A 19149-nucleotide genomic window follows, 5' to 3' on the forward strand; every position below is an offset into this window, starting at 1 on the left:
AATATTTTGAATTATTATATTTTATACTTTGAAATATGTTAAGAGCAAACCAATATTATTTTCTATTTTTACATAGCATAAAAACTCTCCAGGATATCTTGAAAATTTATTTAGATGGTCTATTTAGTAATTTTAATTTTATCTTTGGCTGATAAAATGAATCATAACAATATATATATATATATATATATATATATATATATATATATATATATATACAAATTAGGGAAAATGCTATAAATTACATACTTATTACTCCAAGTAAACATTAAAATCTATACACGTTGATGTAGAAACTACGTATCAGCGTATTGCTTTAATTAAGTCACTCCACGGTTCTGAATATGTTTGGTGAAGGTATTTATATTAATGTGTTCTTGTGTTATATATGTGTATGGTGTGCCTTTATAGCCGTAGTCACATTCTGGAGACTGAAAATTGCCCAACTTTGCTACGGATCAGCAGATCTATCCCATCTGTTACGGATCCATTTTAATGTCTCACGTACATTTTAAGAATAAAACTAATGCCCAGTAGTTTCTATTTGTATTCTTATGGACATGATTCGTTCTTTATAGCTTAAATTTAATTTTTGTTATTCCACTTTATGGCACTAGCTAGCAAAGGAAACGTTGATAGATAATATCGGTAATACCGTAGCGTAATATGCGATAATGTTTTAAAATTAGATTTTGCTCTGCGTGTCGGTAATATCGATAATTTGGCCGTCACCATATTACATTATAATAACAGTCAGAATAGAATGAGGAGATAATATTGTGATAGCTCTCTGTGTATTTGTTTCGATTTAAACTGTTTACAAAAACGATAAAATTCGAGGATACAACGTTGTTGTAACGTTTCGATGAGTAAGTTTAATTACTACATAAAATCGTGAAAATAGACTGCCAGATCTAAAAGCCAGTCGACTTAAGTAATAGTAATAAATTTATACTACACCAATAAACTAATACGGTTGTTATACGAAAATACATTTGGAAACTGTAAGCTATTGGTTTTATTCAACACCTAAATAATGTTGGCTATCTTATTCAACAAAATCTACAGAGATATCCACCTTAAGACACGGTTTTTCTTCTCCAGATAGATTTTTGTGTTGTCTTCTTATTTCTTACTTGAGAATGAAAGTAACATTTACCGTTCTCCACATTTTCGGTACATAGCTGCTTTAAACTATTCGTGATGGTAATGTTAAGACTGCTTCCGTCAATATTCTAAACAGCACCACACCCTCGTGCTCAAAAAACTTCCTACCGGACGTTTACCAATACTGTCATTATTAAACAAAAATTGTTCTGTTTATCAGCAAGTAGTTGTGGAATCTACTGAACACCAAGACTATGAATTATGGAATGAGCAGCTGATACTCAACATACAATAAAGGTGTCAATCTTTTGTTTGTCAAAAAAACAATTTTTTGACAATTCAGCATGTATACTAGATGTGAAGGATGTTTTCAATTCTTCTGGAATTTCTATTCCATTAATGCTCTGATGGAATAGTTTGGTTATACTTTCGTACAATTTTGTTGTTCCGTACTTAATAAGCTCAGCTGAGATGTTACCTGAGATTGGTGCCTGTTGCTTTATTGTTTTTTAAGCGCTTTTCTTGTTGTTTTTACTTCTTTCATAGTTATTCGTACAGTGATATTGAGATATTTATACACTCGCGATCATAAAATCCGGGTCACCTTGAAAATCACCGATATTTCATTTTTAACGAGCTTTATCGTAAATAATAATAACACAAATACAAACTAATGCATGTTTCTGAGAATTGTTGCGGTTTCCTTTGTAACAAAGAATTCCAATAGTGCCGATTTCGCGGTAAAGTGCACACTTCCCAAAATGAACGCTACCTGTAACTCCGCTTGTTTTAAATGTCTCGTTTGTGCTTCGACTTTCTGTTCAAATGCAACGGACAAACGTTTATTATTGCCACCATTTATATTTATTAGTGTTTATTTTTTGACAAAAATGCCTTTGACTGTTGTTGAAACGGCACAAATTGTTACACTTGTGGAAGACGGTCACACTCAACGGCAAGTCGCAAGAACTGTTGGCGTTAGCCTTTCTACTATTCAACGAGTGCTTCAACGCTTTCAGGAGGCAAGTTTACTAACCAGGCAACCTGGCTCTGGACGAAGAAGAACGACCAAGGCACTAGATGACCGTTTCTTTGTGTTTCAGGCTTTACGAAACCGGACCTCAACTGCGGTTATGCATCAAAATCGTCTAGAGGAAGTACGAAATCGCAATTTTAGTGTTGCAACAGTCAGAAGAAGACTTCGTTCTTCTTGATTATCTTATCGGGTAATGGCTAGAGGACCGCCACTTGGCCGGGTGCCTCGAGTTGCACGACTAGCTTTTGCTCGACAATACGCGCATTGGGGAATTAACGATTGTAGCAAAGTCTTATTCTCAGATGAAGTTAGGCATTTCTGCCTAACTGGATCCGATGGACGTGTAAAAGTTTGGAGGAGAACCGGTGAACGATTTTTACAAGCTTGCATTGCTCCAAGAATGCCATTTGGTGGAGGCTCGGTCATGGCTTGGGGAGGTATATCTTCCGACTTCCACACAGAATTACCCTTCATCGAAAATTGGTCCCTAACTGCACGAAGGTACATTACGGAGATTCCGGAAGAACATGTTATGCCCAACATGGCAGGGCTTGGAGAAAACGCCGTTTTTATGCAGGACAACGTGCGACCGGACAACGTGCGACCGCACGTTGCCAGGATCAGTATGTAATACTTGGACGAAGTTGGAATTACGAGAGTACCCTGGCCAGCTAGGTCTCCGGACCTGAATCCCATAGAACATCTCTGGGACGATTTGAAAAAACGTATTCAAACCCATACACCTCCTCCTAACAACGCACAGGAGCTTAAGGATTTGTTAGTGGGAGAGTGGAATAACATACCACAACATGTAATCCGGAGAAAAATTGAGAGTATGCTCCGTCGTCTGCAAGAGGTTATTAGAGCAAGGGGAGGCAATACACGATATTGGTCATTGAAATTTCAGTGATTTTTTACCACGTTCTGTATTTTCCATTTTTTTTTCGTATGTCTGTTTTATCAACAATTTGATTTGTTTTCTGTTTTTTTCAATAAAAACGATAAAAAACCATTTTTTTCTTTCAAAACAAACATTGATGACAAATAAAAAATACATTAGCCAAAAAAAAGGTTATTACTGCACCAGAGGCAAAAATATTTAAGAAACTTGAAATTTTCAAATGACCCTGATTTTATGATCACGAGTGTATTTTGAGCGTCGCAGCACGCAGATTCTCAACAATTCTAGTATTTTACATTCATTAATAGTATGGATTTCTGAGTCAAACCAATGCAGTATGGAGATGTTTTTTATCTAAGTTCTAATTCGACAAAATTCTACTCCTCCTCCACTACAAAGCTGGAAAACAGTTTTTTTCCCAGACTGTGATACAATCTTACGAAAATTGACAGCATTGCAAAGCGTTGTAGAAAACTGCTTATGGAAGGTCAACCATATGCCAGCCTAGATTTTTAGCTACCCTAGACCGGTTTCCTGGATGAAAGATATTGCTTTACCATTGAAAAGAAGAATATCATTATTAGAAGTGTCAGTCTAAAGTTGCTAATCTAGACTTGCAAACGTCAGATCCACGACCGAATTATTCCCATTATTGGAGTATATGTACTTATAAGTTGGTGATAATCTTGGTGAACTACAAGAATTAAAAATGTATTTTTTAGTTAAAAAAATTCTTCACTTATCAACTGAGAACTTTTCATCTTCTCCACGTATATTCTTCTCGTACATCGTTTTAAAAATACTTAAGAAAAATATTTCAGACAATGATGATTTAATTTAAATATTTATTTTTTATCTAATAGAAACTCTTTTCTTCCAGTGTACAGTACTGTAAGATTTTTATAGATCGTAATTTTTTTTACGGTTATTCAATTTCTTCAAATAAAAAGACTTATACCAGTCGTGGGAGTTGTCTATAATGAAAAGACAGATAATGAATGTCAATTAATTAATTGTTAGTCCTTTCATTACACCTATTAACCGAACCCGAACCTATTATTACACTTATATAATGACATGGACTGTGTATTATGTGTAATACTTGGGTGGAGTGCCATTCCCAAACATTAGTAAAAATATTTAATTTATAAAGGTCAAAAGGGGCTTCTGATATCACTTCACACAATTAGACTCGGAATTAACTTATAAAATAACGTTTCGGTATCAATGTAGTTTTCTAGGATGGTGTACTCTATCCAACGATTTTCTAAAAATTAGAAGCTTCTTTTGCAGTACCAATTTTCTTCGATTTGGCTTCAAATGTGCCTTAGTATCCTCAATGTATCCTCAAGTTTCTTTATTGGGAGTATTTTTCAGAGCTGAGAACAAAATACCTCTTCACAATTGTCCTAATTATGGAAAATCAATCTTTATTATTCCTGGTCAATACTAAAATACTTACGCAAGAACTTTTCAGTCGATTTTTGAACGTCTTGAAGTACTGATTTGTTCCTGGATCGTTCCAGATGATGGACGAGTTCATATGAAATCTTCAGTACTTCTGATATTGGTTTTAGACCAATTTCACGGTTTGCTAGGGTCATGTCATAAAGTGCATCAATATTTATGAAAATTTTTCACATTCGCATATAAAGGACAGTGATTGGTAAGAATATTAAGCATATTTCTAAATCTGCTTACCTCATAACCCTCTCAGAAGGTACTGGACGATAGCTCCATACTACAATTATTCAATGTTTTAATATCGGTCTAAATAGATTTGTTTTTAATTTTTTTGCCTAACTCTGGCTTGAAATTTTGACTATTGTACTCAAATAATGGAAATAATTCAGTCTTGGATCTGACATTTGCAACTCTAGATATAGCATTTTCCCATTATAATAGAAATCTTCTCAACGTGGGATTTGAATAAAGCAAATTGCAGTTTAAACTAATAAGTTTTTGATACATCTTCCTCTGACAGAAAACAGTTCTCATATAGAAAACAACAAAAATGTAGAACACAAACATAAACTATAAACATAAACACAACTAGTAATTGAAAGAATAAATAAAGATCCTTAAACTAATTTTCGAAACCAAATTCATGGATTTAAATATCAGATGTCGCTATTTGCGTCCATACGAAGCCATGTTAGAGTTGCTTTATAAGACAGAAAAGATTTATTTTCACGTTCAGAGCGACTGAGAATAGCCGTTCTGAAGAGCCCTTTTAGGCCGAAATACCTATAAGCGGATACACAGGCGCACTATACGTGAAATCAAATCTTAACTGTCTTTTTCCTTTTGTCTTTTTCCTAATAAATAAAGCTTCAAATGTTTCTATACCCATCTATAAAAACCTTTTAAAATGGGTAGCAAACACTTTCAATCGCGTTGGAATCAAAGCTGCCAAGACGTTGCAAACCTTATAAAATATGCAGTCGAAATGAAACAAATTCTCAACATGTATACGGAAGAAAATGAACAACATATCCGGGGAAATATATAAATCAAAAACTTTTGAATAGAAAAAATAATTTTTAGACAAATTTACACCAGTTGATAGCTTGAATAATAGGTCGCACATTTTTGTACTTACCAGAGGTAATTTATGAAAATTAAATATTTAAATGATACCTGAATCAACAAGGAAAAATGTTTCAAACAAGAAATGTAACTGAGATAATTTTGTACAAAAATTAGCACTTCTTCTGTCGTGTGAACCGTTCTTTTAGAAACAAATGTTGAATGTCAGTTATGCGCACGAAATCAATTTTTTGACCTATCGACAAAAATCAAAATGCGTTAAAGGTGCAATTTTTGCATTTCAACGCAAATGAAGTCAGTATCTTTAAGTTATTAAAGAAATGAGGAGCAACTGAGCAAAACGAAGAGTGTAAGCGCAAAATTTCGGGCCAATGCTTTTTAAATGCATTTATTTTTTTCGAATCTTGAAAAAACTAATGAATATTTTTAAAAAATTTAAACGCAGAATGAAAAATAACATTATTGCCGAGGGCCGAAAGTCCCTTAGAATAAACAAAAAGTTTCTTTTAAATGAGATATTTTAAATTAAAAATCACACTTACTTTTCTCTTCTTTCTCACCCCTGTAACCTATAAAATAAACATTATAGAAGTTTTCAGGGACTTTCGGAACTCGATAATAATGTAATCTTTTATTCTGCCTATAAATTTTTCAAAAATATTTACGTAAAGTTTTCCACATTTTCAATCTGCATGTTGTTGATAGTAAATAGCGTGTTGTTTCTTGCATTTACTCTCATGGATTTGGTTTTACTAATATTTTCAAACCTACTTTATTTGGCTTCCGTGGAAAGTGTTTCCAATTGATCAGCCACATCTTGGAACCTCTGTCCTAACATGCAGAAATCGTCGGCGTACTCCAGATCGCTTAGGCATGTGGTTAACATCCATTGTATCCCTCTTGTGTCGGAGTCTAGTTTGGAGAGAACATGTTAATACTGCTATGTTAAAAAGAAACGGAGAAAGCACACATCCTTGCCTGACTCCAGTAAGTATGTCAAATTCATCGCTGTTAATTCCATTGTGTGTCACGCTGCATTTAGCCTCAGTGTACAATGACTTTATAATGGAAATTATTTTATGCGGGTTGTTTCTTAGCTCTAAAATTTTCCATAAAGCAGCATGAGATAAGGAACGCTTGAAGTCAACAAAAACCATATATAGGGGTGTGTATAACATCACAGCATTAATGTGGTATATGCAGGAGGATTCTGGTCTGGTAAAGCCTGCTTGACCAGCTCGAAATTCAATTTATATTTATTTGTTTGTTAATCTTTTAAGTATGATGGTCGTGAAGATTTTATTTATTGCGGTAAGCAAGGTTATTCCTTTCCAATTTTTGCACAGTGTGAGGTTGTTCTTTTTTGTAAGCTTAATCATGTAAGCTTTTACAGTCTGCTGGAATGCGGTTTGTTTCCCACACCTCTCGGATTATGGGGAGCAAAAGTTCAGCAGTTAGATGCGGATCAGTTTTAAGTATTTCGGCAGCAATGTTATCGATTCCCGGAGACTTGTTATTTCTCAGAGATTTGATAGCTATTATTATCTCCGTTTTGAAAGGGGCCTCGAAAGATATACGCAAGTCTACATATTGCGGGTTTTCGACAATTTCATCTGCGTTTTCCCTGGGCGTGCCTAGCATCTCCTGAAAATGCTCTATCCATCTCTCTACTTGGTCATTTGTTGTAGTAAGTAATTCGCCTGTCTTGGATCTTTATCTTCATACATACAAATAATTAAAAATCGCCATTTAAAACCGTTAGAAATAATAAATGTTAATGTGTTTTTAACTTTTACTTTTTTTAACCGATCTTTAACCGACACTTTAGCCATTCTCTTTTGACTTTCTTGTTACCATCTTTACCACCTTTTATAGACACAATACTAGATATAACGTCTTCCATTTTAACAAACTAACATGCAGTATCTAATGCAACTGTACAAACAAACAACTCCCTCTAAAGTACCTAAGTAAGCAAAATAAATTCTTACGCATAACAAAATGAATAGAATTGGCATTGCCATCTTTTGGTAATTTGCGCAACCTGAAGAAAACTTTCACAGAAATATTTTTTCAATCACTTATTGTAGTTTGGTTAAAAATGATGGATTTATGTCAGTTTCCTTGGTCTTAAAATGCGATTTAATACATTTTTGTTTGGTTTTGAATTATTCATATAGCAATATACATTGGATTTAAAGCACATTGCCTGAAATGAATAATAATTGATAATGTAGATTGAACTATAATAAACCAAGTACTTTGTAGTATTTACTTAAAAAATGTCTAAAACTGGATTTATCGCTTTTTGCTCAGTTGATCCTCAAATAATTGTTACACGATTTTTGACGCATGACATCAATAAAATTCATCACTTCCATTGACCGGTTCACTGTGGAATTTTCATTGTTAGAGCCTAAACTTCAAAACCTACAGCATGGAATTTTGATCTTGAGTTTTGGCAGCAAATACGAGGCACTTGAAATATGCCTAAAAACACTGAATTTAATCTTTCACATTTTTGGTTATTAAAACTTTTGGGACACTCAGTATAGTGATTTTGTTAATCATCTATTAATTACAGACACACTACTTCACATTCGAAAATATACTTCTTGGTCACCGTATGAATCATACGATTTAGACTATTATAATCTTCGGAATAGTTTCGTAACTGCTTTATTTTCGTCCTTTTACGTTTTATCAGTATTTACATTCACAGATAATTTAAATTTTTTATTGTGTTTACAAATAACTTTAAATTAATTCAACGACCTTGTAAATCTTTTTGTTAATAGAGAATCTTTGAAAATGATAAACAATTTTTTTAGATAAAATTCTAAAGTAAATCAAATAGAAAGAAATCTAATACTTATAGGATTGTCTGTTCCTTTCTTTGAAGGTCATTGGGATGAATTATCTATTATATGACCATTTTTAGCCATCGGTTTTTTTTTCGTGTTAAAAGTCGCTTCGGGAAAAAAACGGAAAGAAAATTCATGGGGTTTTTTTAATATGTAACTATTGTAACTAAACAAATAAAGGAAAAACTCATAATTAAAAAAACCTGATTGGTTTCAACTAGATCCATACGGCAATGGACAGTAATCCTTACCTCTATTTTTTTTATAATTATGTGTATTTACAATCTACATCATACAGGTTTTGCGCGTGAAGGAGGGACATCCAATGATGTCTCACCTTATTCTACTTTGGTTTAGTTTTGAAGTAGGTCTTGGGGCCAGGTTCTATCGAATCTTCTTGTGGCTGGACCATTGTTAAATAATTCCTTTACTAGCTCATTTTTATGGTGAATTGTACGTTCATTTTGTGACTCCGTGACTCGACGGATTTCTTCTCCGATGAAAGGAATCTTTATGTCGTAGTGAAGTGTTTGATTACTTACGTACCATGGTGCATCCACTATCGATCTTTTACCTCTATTTGAAGATTTGTATTTGTAATGAGCTTTCAGTTGCAAATGGATAGGGTTAGTATAAAAGAAGAAGTCAACAGAACTATGTTTGGCAAGATTTTATTCAGTTTTGAACGCATTTTACAGTTTTTTTATGCTAAAAATTCCTATTTGAAAGAAAACTTAATCAGATGGAGACCATGTTTACTAATTTCTTCTAAATTATTTACTATACATATTTGTTTACTAATTTCTTCTTTTTCTTCCTCTTTATAAACAATTCTGCTTGTTCATTGGTCACTTATTTCTTGCTATTTTGAAGACAAGGGTCTCCTCCGTTTTGCTTATATAGTTATTCCATTCTATTTTTTTATTTTGTTTCCATTCATTTATACACTGTACGTTAAATTTCTCAGTACTCTCATCTCTGCCATTTCCAGTAGCCTTTGCGTTGTGACTGTGTCGGGTCTTGTTTCTGAGGCATATGTCATTATTGGTCTTACACTGACTTTATAAAATCTTGACTTCATCTCTGTGTTAATGTGTCCGTTTCACCATATAGTGTTATTAAGGCAGTTTTATTGGGTGGATCGAGTAGCTCGACAGAACTGTTGCCGGTTCCAAGTCCGGATAAAGGAGGAGGGGGTCTACAGCCAGGTTAGCACCCTACTGATAGACTTTAAAGCCATACAGCTCATAGAAACAGGATTATGCTTCGGAACAGGAATGATTTCAATACGACGAATAACGCGAGAAAGAGGACAACGAATTTATGGAAAATGAGAAATATACTTCGCATCTGTACTTGGAACGTAAAGTCTCTAAACACAAGAGAGCAGGAAATTACAAAAGAGCTCCTAGAAAGAAATATAGACATATATGCACTACAAGAGACGAAGAAAAAAGGAAAGGCTCCAATTATGTTAGATGACTATCTGATGATTTACAGTGATGTTGCGAAAGAAACCAGAGCCAAAGAAGGAGTCGCCTTGTTAGTACACAGAAAATTTTTACACCAAGTACAAGAATGTAAATATACCTCTCAAAGAATAGTAAATGTAAAAATTGAACTGGATTTCAAACCTTTGGATGTGATAGCAATCTATGCACCAGAGAACAACAGAGATACCATCACACGGGAAAACTTCTACAAACACCTTCATACTGTAATAAACGAGACCCCAAATGATTAATATATAATCATTAAGAGTGATTTTAACGCCCGTGTTGGCAATGATATAGTTCCAGCAATAAAACAGCGATATAACGAAAATATCATAAATGAAAACGGAAACCTTCAGACGGACCTCTGCAGCATAAACGAGATACGTATTAATAATACATTTTTCTCTCACAAAGAACAATACAAATACACTTTTGAAAACCGTAGAGAACAAAGATCTATGATAAACTATATTCTGTCGAATAGAGAGTTACAGCCCTCTCAAATCTTGGATGTAAGAGCACTAACATCAGCAGAAATAGGAAGCGATTATAAATTGGTATTGGGCAAAATCCGAATGAAAACACATATACGTTTTAACAAAACACCAGAATACAGCACAAAGATAAAAGTCGAAAGCTTACAGGATGACTCCACAAGATACCTATTCCAAAAAAGAATAACCGAAAAAAGCAGAAATACGAGGCATGTTTTTTAAGTAAGTACCGTTTTGCAATTCCGCCGCCGCAGCGCTACGGTCGGCGTTCCGCGCATGAGCGCTGGTTACCTACATCTCTTGTCTACGCACTGACGCCATTACAGTCTGAATCTTCATTGTATACTTGTTTACTCCAGTGTTTAAGATGCCTCCAACAATCGTGAGTCACGCTGATTGTGAAGTACGGGCTGTTATACGATTTCTTAGTGCTAAAGGCGTAAAACCGATCGATATTCATCGTGAGATCGTTGAAGTTTACAGACAAAACATTATGAGTGATGGAATGGTAAGGAAATGGGTGAGAGCATTTAAAGATGGCCGCACAAATGTGCATGATGAAGAACGGAGTGGGCGTCCTTCGGTCGTTAATGAAAATTTGGTGCAGAAAGTGGACGAAAAGGTGAGAGAAAACAGACGCTTTACAATTTCATCATTGTCCGACTGCTTTCCTCAGTATTCTCGTAGTGTTTTGTATCGCATTGTTATCGAGAACTTGAATTACCGGAAATTGTGTTCACGTTGGGTTCCAAAAATGTTGACGGATTTGCACAAAACCCAACGTTTAGGCAGTGCATTGACTTTCCTTGAGCGGTACCACAGTGAAGGTGAAGATTTTTTAGACCAAATTGTTACTGGTGACGAAACGTGGGTGGCCTACGTCACACCAGAATCGAAACAACATTCCATGGAATGGCGACATTCATCATCACCCAAAAGAGTGAAGTTTAAGCAAACAATTTCTGCCCGGAAAATCATGTGCACAGTTTTTTGGGACAGAAAAGGAGTATTGCTAGTGGAGTTTCTGCCTCGTAATGAGACAATCAATGCAGCGTCTTATTGTGAGACATTGAAAAATCTGCGTCGTGCAATCCAGAACAAAAGACGTGGCAAGTTGAGTAAGGGTATCGTTTTGCTGCATGACAATGTCCGTCCACATGTGGCTAATCAGACCAAAGATCTCATCAAATCATTTAAATGGGAAACTCTAGATCATCCTCCATACAGCCCTGATCTGGCGCCCAGCGACTACCATTTGTTCCAGCACTTGAAGAAACACCTGGGCGGTCAGCGTCTTCAAGACGATAACGAAGTCAAAACATTTGTGATGCAGTGGTTAACAAGTCAGGCGGCAGAATTTTATCAGGAGGGTATTGTTACGATAAATTCTGACCCTAAACTGTAAATATTATGACTAATTCTTTTTTGTTGTAGTTATTTGAGAGTGCGACGATCTCTCAGCGAAGACCGCAGACTGGTTTTTTTGGTCCCGCTTGGAAGTTTCGAGTCGTGGAAATGACTCATCATAGGCCTTTCGCCAAAACAGCAGTCTATTCGATGGGTTTCGAGAAACAGCTGTTTTCATTCTCGAATAACAGGACTTTATATTTAAGGAGGAATTTTGTTATGAAGAATTAGTTAATATCTGAAGACCCGCGCCCGCGATTTTAATTGTTACGTTCGCTTATATAAATTATGTATTATTCGTTAAATAAATTGATATAAATTATCGTGCTTTTTAATGAATTACGCTAAGAACAATATAATAAATTAATAAAGACATTATAAATTAAATAAAGACATAGCAGTTAAATAAATTCACAACAGTATTCAAAAACTGGTGCCACGTTATGACAAGTGCCTCAATATTCACGGAAATTATGTAGAAAAGTAGATTAAGGTACAGGCTTTCATGTAAAAATAAAATTATTGCCATATCTTCGCACGTCTTTTTTTAAGTCCAAAACGGTACTTACTTAAAAAACACGCCTCGTACATATATCACAGAAAGTGATGGAGTCGAAGAAAGCTGGGCAAAAATTAAGTCTAATATCTTAGCCGGCCAAGTAAGTTCTTGGTGAAAGAAATATAAATAAAAATAAATGCAGGATGTGAAGGAAAAATGTAAAGAAAAGAAAAAAGCTTATCTGAAATACATGTCAACCAAAACACAAGATGCATACCATAATTACAAGACAATTAGAAACGAAACACATGCACTTGTAAGAAAAACAAAAAATGATCACTGGGAACGCTTGTCGAAAGAAATTGAACATGATTTTTACGGTCTGTTAAAGGAAATATGGCGCTTCATAAGAGATCAAAGAACGGAGGTAAAGGAACTAATAGAACCAAAACACATAGAAATGGATACATGGATTGACTACCTAAAAATCTCTATACAGAGGAAGAACAAACGACGCTAGAACCGGAAACACCAGAAATTACCACAAATGAAGAACAATATACAAATGTACAGGACGTTCGGAAAATACTTGAAAACCTGAAGAACAGAAAAGCAGCAGGTAAAGACGGGATACCAAACGAGTTATCAAAATATTGTGGAGCAGCAATGACAGAAAGATCAAGAACATTAATTAATAAATTTATAAAATACAATAAAATACCGGAAGAAAGGAGAACGAGCGAACTAATTCTACTATTCAAAAAAGGAGATAAAAAACAGCCAGAAATCTACAGAGATATAAACTTGTTAAATACTACGCTAAAACTTACAACTAAAATTTTACAAGGTTACTTATTATTTTAATTATCTAGTAGTAAAATCCCTATTACAACTTAAAAATAGGTGACGGCTAATTGTATCACACGAAAGAATAAACCAAACCGAACATTTTTTGTGTGGATCTCCAAGAAGTATCGCCCTCTCTGAAGTTATAATATAAAGTGCCAAGACCGTGCAGTCGAACAGCAGAAAAGACACTATGACACTGAGTTATTGACAGTGGCACACCCGCCGTTCTAAATTTATAACCTAATTATAGTTAAAGATAAAACGAAAACACGAATCAAAAGAAAATGTAAATTAAAACGGCCACTAAAAGACGAACTTCTGTCTCAATACGAAGCCCGCTAATTGATGGGACACAAAAAGATACACTCGTTGCAAATTCTAAATCAATTAAATAAAATTAAATAAAATCGTATCGAATAATGTTGTTTCCTTTTTATTTGCGTTTTAAATTAAACGATGGCGTCGTTTAACGAGAGAAAATTGGAAAATTTATTGCTCTGTAATAAAAGATTTCTGATATTGAAAAATTCAATTGCATAGCTACGAGATAATAGTTATTTATAAAACAAAAGTACGTGTTTATTTATTACAAGCGACGGGAAATTGTCCAACAAGACTTTTAGGCTGAATTGGACAACACGCCGAGTCTAATAAACAATTTTTGGCATGAGTTGCCTAGTATTTTTTGTAGGTTCATTCAAAGACCAAAAATGTTTTGTTTACGTGGCACAAAGTGTAAGAAGCTGAGACTGAAGAAGTAGTGTAAGAAGTGAAGGCTACCAGCGGGGTCACACGTGCGGATACTGAATGGCTTTCATAGATCATGCCGATATGAGACCAAAAAAAAAATAGTAACAGGATAGAACCCGTTTTAAAAGAAAGAAAATATAACAAAAATTACAGGAAAAATAATTTACGGACGATCTGAGGTCGGGAAGTGGAAGGAGTTGAGTATTTAAGGCTAAAAAACAGTTTAACAACAAACAAAAGTTGTAGGTAATCATTAATAGGTAAAGATCCACAACTTTTTTATTTACAGTTTTTCACATAACCTCAAAATTTGTGCGTAAAATTAAAAAATAACCCAGTTTTTGGTTTTTTTCAATTTTAATTCAAAAAAGAAGAAGAAAACGGATGCCGACAATAACATTTTTTTCTTTTAAAATTGATATCAAAGTGGGTATATTAATATTATTTTAATTATATTAAATTTTTACAAACTCGGACTATTTCTGGCGTAAAATATTACTTTGATCTTTATCAATTATTGTTGAGCACTGTATTTGGAAATTTTAGAAGAAAATTTCTACTCGAACATATTTTTTATTACTCAATCAAAAAGTTTTAAGTTTCAGTGAAATTTGTAGCTTCCATAATTATCCAGAAATGTTTGACTATGATTTCTTGAGGCTTGTGCCATGTATAATTTTAAGGCCTTGAGTACATTTCTCTTAAAATGTGTCACATTGTTTAACAGAAGTTAAATCACCGAGGAAACTCCCGAAACGGCAATTCTGGCGTAATGTCATGACCAGATTGTATCGCCACTGAGCTGGATAAGTTTATGCAATGCTACATTCAACATCAGTGAAGGGTATTGAGCAATGTGTATTATCTGCGTTGTAGTTGCTTTAGAGAAAGCCAAATTATTAGGCCAAGCATTAAAAATTTGCATTTTTTAAAATTAATAATTTTTATTAACAGGAATGTTATTATTTTCTCGCATAGCAACGTTTAGTATAGTATGGTAACATTATTGTACTATTTTAACGTTGGCAACGCCGCCCTATCCGCCATTTCTAGACATCATGGCGTACTGTCAACTAGTGTTCATTTAACCTCAAATACTGTCTGTTAACATTTGAATTATAAACGGTTTTGACCTAAAATTTTATTGCAGAGGTAAATGATTTATCGTTTTTTATTATTTTTTAGATTATAAACATATGCAGTGAAGTTATTTGTATAATTAAGGGTATTATACATTTTTAGATGGTGGAAAATCGCTGATCTGTCACCAAAACGAGTAGGCCAGGTATTTGGATTCCTAAAAGCTCGACAAATGTCTCAAAATTAAATAGCAGCAATAGTAGGAGTATCAGAAGTTCTGTAAGGAATATAAAACAAAAAATTGCGTCTTGAATCAGTTTGGATCCAAATCGTAAGGGTCACAGCGGAAGACATCGCGTGACTACTCCTAGGACTGATTGCAAAATAAGAGATATTTGCCTAGTAAACAGAAAAAAACCACTGCGAATGCTCACCCAGGAGATAAGAGATGAAGGAATTTGTGTTTCAGAACGAACAGTTCGTCGAAAACAAACGGGTAGCTAGGAAACCAGCTCGAAACCTAAGGCTTACTTCGGCTATGATAAAGAAACGTTTCGAATGGGCACAAAAATACAAAAACTGGACAGTAGAAGACTGGAAAAAGGCATATTTGTGTTGTTTTGCTTGAATATCAATATTAAAAACTAAAAAAACATGAGCATTTCTAAAAATTTTGTTGATTTCAAGTTTGCTTCTCGGACGAATCCGTTTTTCAAGTTTTGACAGAAAAAAAAGAATATTCCGAGACGTCCCAACGATAAATGCAAGCTCGACTGCATTGTGCCCATCATCAAGCACCCACCGTCCCTCATGGTCTGGTCTGTGGTATCCGGCAAAGGTACAGGTCGTCTCTACGTGGTGGAAAACACGATTTTAGGAGTATTTCAACTTATTTAAAACAAAAAACAGATTAAAATTCTTGACTGGCCAGGCAACTAGCCTGATATGAACGCCATTGATAATGGGTGGGAATTACTAAAAAGGGAGATTGCGAAAAAAAAAAACATTACTAATAAAAGGGAGTTACTTGAAACGCTCATATATGATGGAATCATAATCCTCACCTACAGGAAACTATTCAAGCCTGCATCGAGAGCATGCCTCGACGTGTTCAAGCTCTTTTAGCAGCCAAAGGCTCTTTACTTTTTTAATAAATAAATGTTTTTTGTTAACTTTATTAGTACAGTTTAATTACCTAAGAGTTAATATTCACAGAAAAGAACAAAACAGTAATTTTTTTCTAATATATTCATAATCATGAGAGAAATAACTTCATATATTCTCTGTTCAAAAATTGTTGAGAGCACGAAATATGCCTCAAACTCATAAAACGGTCGTAAATCATAGCCGTTCCTAAGGTGTTTATTCATTAAATAATAATATAATGTTTTAATACTGTTATATATAATATTGATAATATTTTAATACTAATATATTTAGCAAAAAAACAATTAAAACTTTCACGACCAATGTTGGTTATTATGTTATATTAATAAAAATAAGAATTTAACCTTTAACAATTTTGTAAATAAGAATACCTTATCTCTTTGGATATTTCAATACTAATCTTCACGTTTAATCACTTTATTAGAAAACCTGGAATTCATATCCGAAGGTACTATTCGTTGCAAGATAATTAAGATGGAATTCCCCAGATTTTTAATAATATAATTGTATTCGAAACTTAACTTGAAAGGGTGAAGTTATTACGAACGAAAACAATTTTTTTGTTTAGTACGTTTTTGATCGCATGTAATTTACGGCTCGTCGGTGTTTCCGCGTCTACGGCAGTAATTAGCGTCTCGAATATTTCTTTTGCGAATTATATGCAGTGCGTGAGTGATTTTTTATTCCATATACCTACGAACATATACGTACCTTTCGCTCGTGCTCGTTTTGTTGGATTGTTTGTGATAGCTTTATCATCAAGTTTTACACCGGTACTGTTGCGTACAGTCAGTAAGTCTGTCTATTCACCAAGAGAGAAGACTATTGTCCTGAATGTTCACGATGCTCTGGTTTCTCAGAATCCCACAAACACTGTTCGCAACATAGTCGAAAGTTGTGCCAACATGACTGGCGTAGGAGAGTCAACTTTATATAGGTTCCTCTCAGAAAGAAAAAAACACGGTATAGCTAACCCAAACACAAACGAAAACTTAAAGAGAGGGAAAAAGCCTATTGAAATTGATAAATTTGCCAAAAATGGTATTCGAAGGAAAATTCATGGATTTTTTTTTTCAAAAAAGAAATACCAAACCTAAACAAAATTTTACAAGAAGTTAGAGACCACCCGGATTTGCCTCATATCGGACGAACTAAATTGTGGCAAGTTTTAAAAGAATTAAATTTCCGGTGGGAGAAATCAGACTGAAAATCACTTTTGATTGACCGGGAGGAGAAGATGATGTTGGAGAAGAAATTATCTAAGATTCATACGAAAATTCCGGGCTGAAGAAAGGCCCATCTTCTACCAGGATGAAACGTAAGTAAACTCAGGTCATACTCTAAAAAAAATTTGGTCAGATAAAAATATATTAAGCTCCAGGCAAGCCTTTATGGAAGGTTGGTCTACTGGTATCTCCCCACCTTCTGGTAAAGGCAGTAGATTAATAATTTCTCACATTGGCAGTGAAAAAGGATTTGTTAAGCATGGTTTGTTGGAATTTCAATCCAAAAGCACAAAAGACTATCACGAGGAGATGCCAGCTGATGTTTTCGAAGAGTATTTTGAGTAAATGATTGAACACATACCACCAAATTCAATTATAGTATTAGATAATGCACTTTATCATTCACGTCTAGTAGAAAGACTTCTAACGAATGCGTGGAAGAAACAGGATATTCTTGACTGGCTGCGGAATAAGTATCTGCCTTACGAAGATGGAATGGTAAAAGCAGAACTTTTAAAAATTGCCCGGCAACACAAATCTAAGTTCAAGAAATACGTAGTTGACAAAATGGCGGAAAGGCGAAACATCACAGTCTTTAGACTTCCATTCTACCACTGCGAAATAAATCCAATTGAACTCATTCTGCGTTTAAATTTTTCAAAAATATTTATTAGTTTTCTCCGGATTCGAAAATAATGGATACATTTAAAACACATTGGAAATTTTGCCAGGCGACATTTGGCGCCTTTTTCCTTAATTAAATAAATGTATCTTTTACAAATGGCAAGAAACTTTTTATTTTTGAATAAAATAAATAAGTTTTATTACAAAATACAATTTACATAAGTACAATTTAAAAAATATATTTATTTAGTTCAAATAAATGTTTCAATCATATACTCTACGACACTGGTCGTTCATCTCTAACCATTCATGTACCCCCGTAATAGGATTATAAGGTATTGTATTCCTTCAGATATAAGGTGGGTTAGTCGAAAACGTCTTAAACCGTCAGTTTTAGGTTGGTTTTTACTATTATATCGTATTACCTATCCTCTCTGTATTTCAGTTTTCTAATTAGGGTTAAACTTGTAGTGAGCTATCAACAAATTGTGAACCGTGAGTAATTTTTTCCTTGCTTGGCCTAATAATTTGGCCAGGTACTGTATGTGTATTTGTCGTACTGTTAAAATCCATACGGTAAATAGAAAAAAACATTGTTTAATATTTAGTTTTAGTATTTTTGTTATGGTTAAGATATTTTACTTTTGTTAAATTTTTGTAAAAATGATGACATCCCGTGAATAAACAAATAAATATCTCATGATGGACTCTTGAGTGGCCAAACCTGTATTATTGTTATACATTATTTTTATAAGAGCATGCTAGAAAGCTTTGCTTTCATGAAATTATGTGGCAGAAGAAATAAACAGACTGTAACTATTGATAAACTAAATTTTGGATTACATCAAGTAAACAGCTTCCGATTTCATTTAGCGCAAGCATATAAAGATTCTCAAAATCAGTCTAAGAATTTTAAACTGCGATACATTTAATATTGATCCATCTAGTACATCACCTATAAATAGAATATTATTAATATGTAATCAAGGGTGTTTAGGAAAGTCTGTAAAGGGTATTTACGCAGAAAATGCAGTTGCCTCTCAACTGAAAAATGGACAATGTTGCCCGATTGCTCACTCGATTTTCTGTTTACAAATAT

The 19149-nt window shown here is 34.1% G+C and overlaps 1 protein-coding gene and 1 long non-coding RNA gene across 4 annotated transcripts in view; both read right to left on the reverse strand.

Moving 5' to 3' along the window:
* Nucleotides 1-8213, reverse strand: part of LOC140442920 (uncharacterized) — a 35221-nt gene extending 27008 nt beyond the window's left edge. Inside the window, exons 1-2 of the long non-coding RNA XR_011951175.1 lie at nucleotides 7870-8213; nucleotides 6137-6163 (exon numbers count right to left, since the gene is read on the reverse strand). This is a non-coding gene — a long non-coding RNA (uncharacterized lncRNA). The remainder of the gene's footprint in view (nucleotides 1-6136; nucleotides 6164-7869) is intronic.
* Nucleotides 1-19149, reverse strand: part of Efa6 (Exchange factor for Arf 6) — a 196111-nt gene that overhangs the window by 144309 nt on the left and 32653 nt on the right. The gene's annotated exons all lie outside the window — the stretch shown is intronic.

This window comes from Diabrotica undecimpunctata, chromosome 6 (genome assembly GCF_040954645.1).
Source record: "Diabrotica undecimpunctata isolate CICGRU chromosome 6, icDiaUnde3, whole genome shotgun sequence".
Taxonomy (NCBI): domain Eukaryota; kingdom Metazoa; phylum Arthropoda; class Insecta; order Coleoptera; family Chrysomelidae; genus Diabrotica; species Diabrotica undecimpunctata.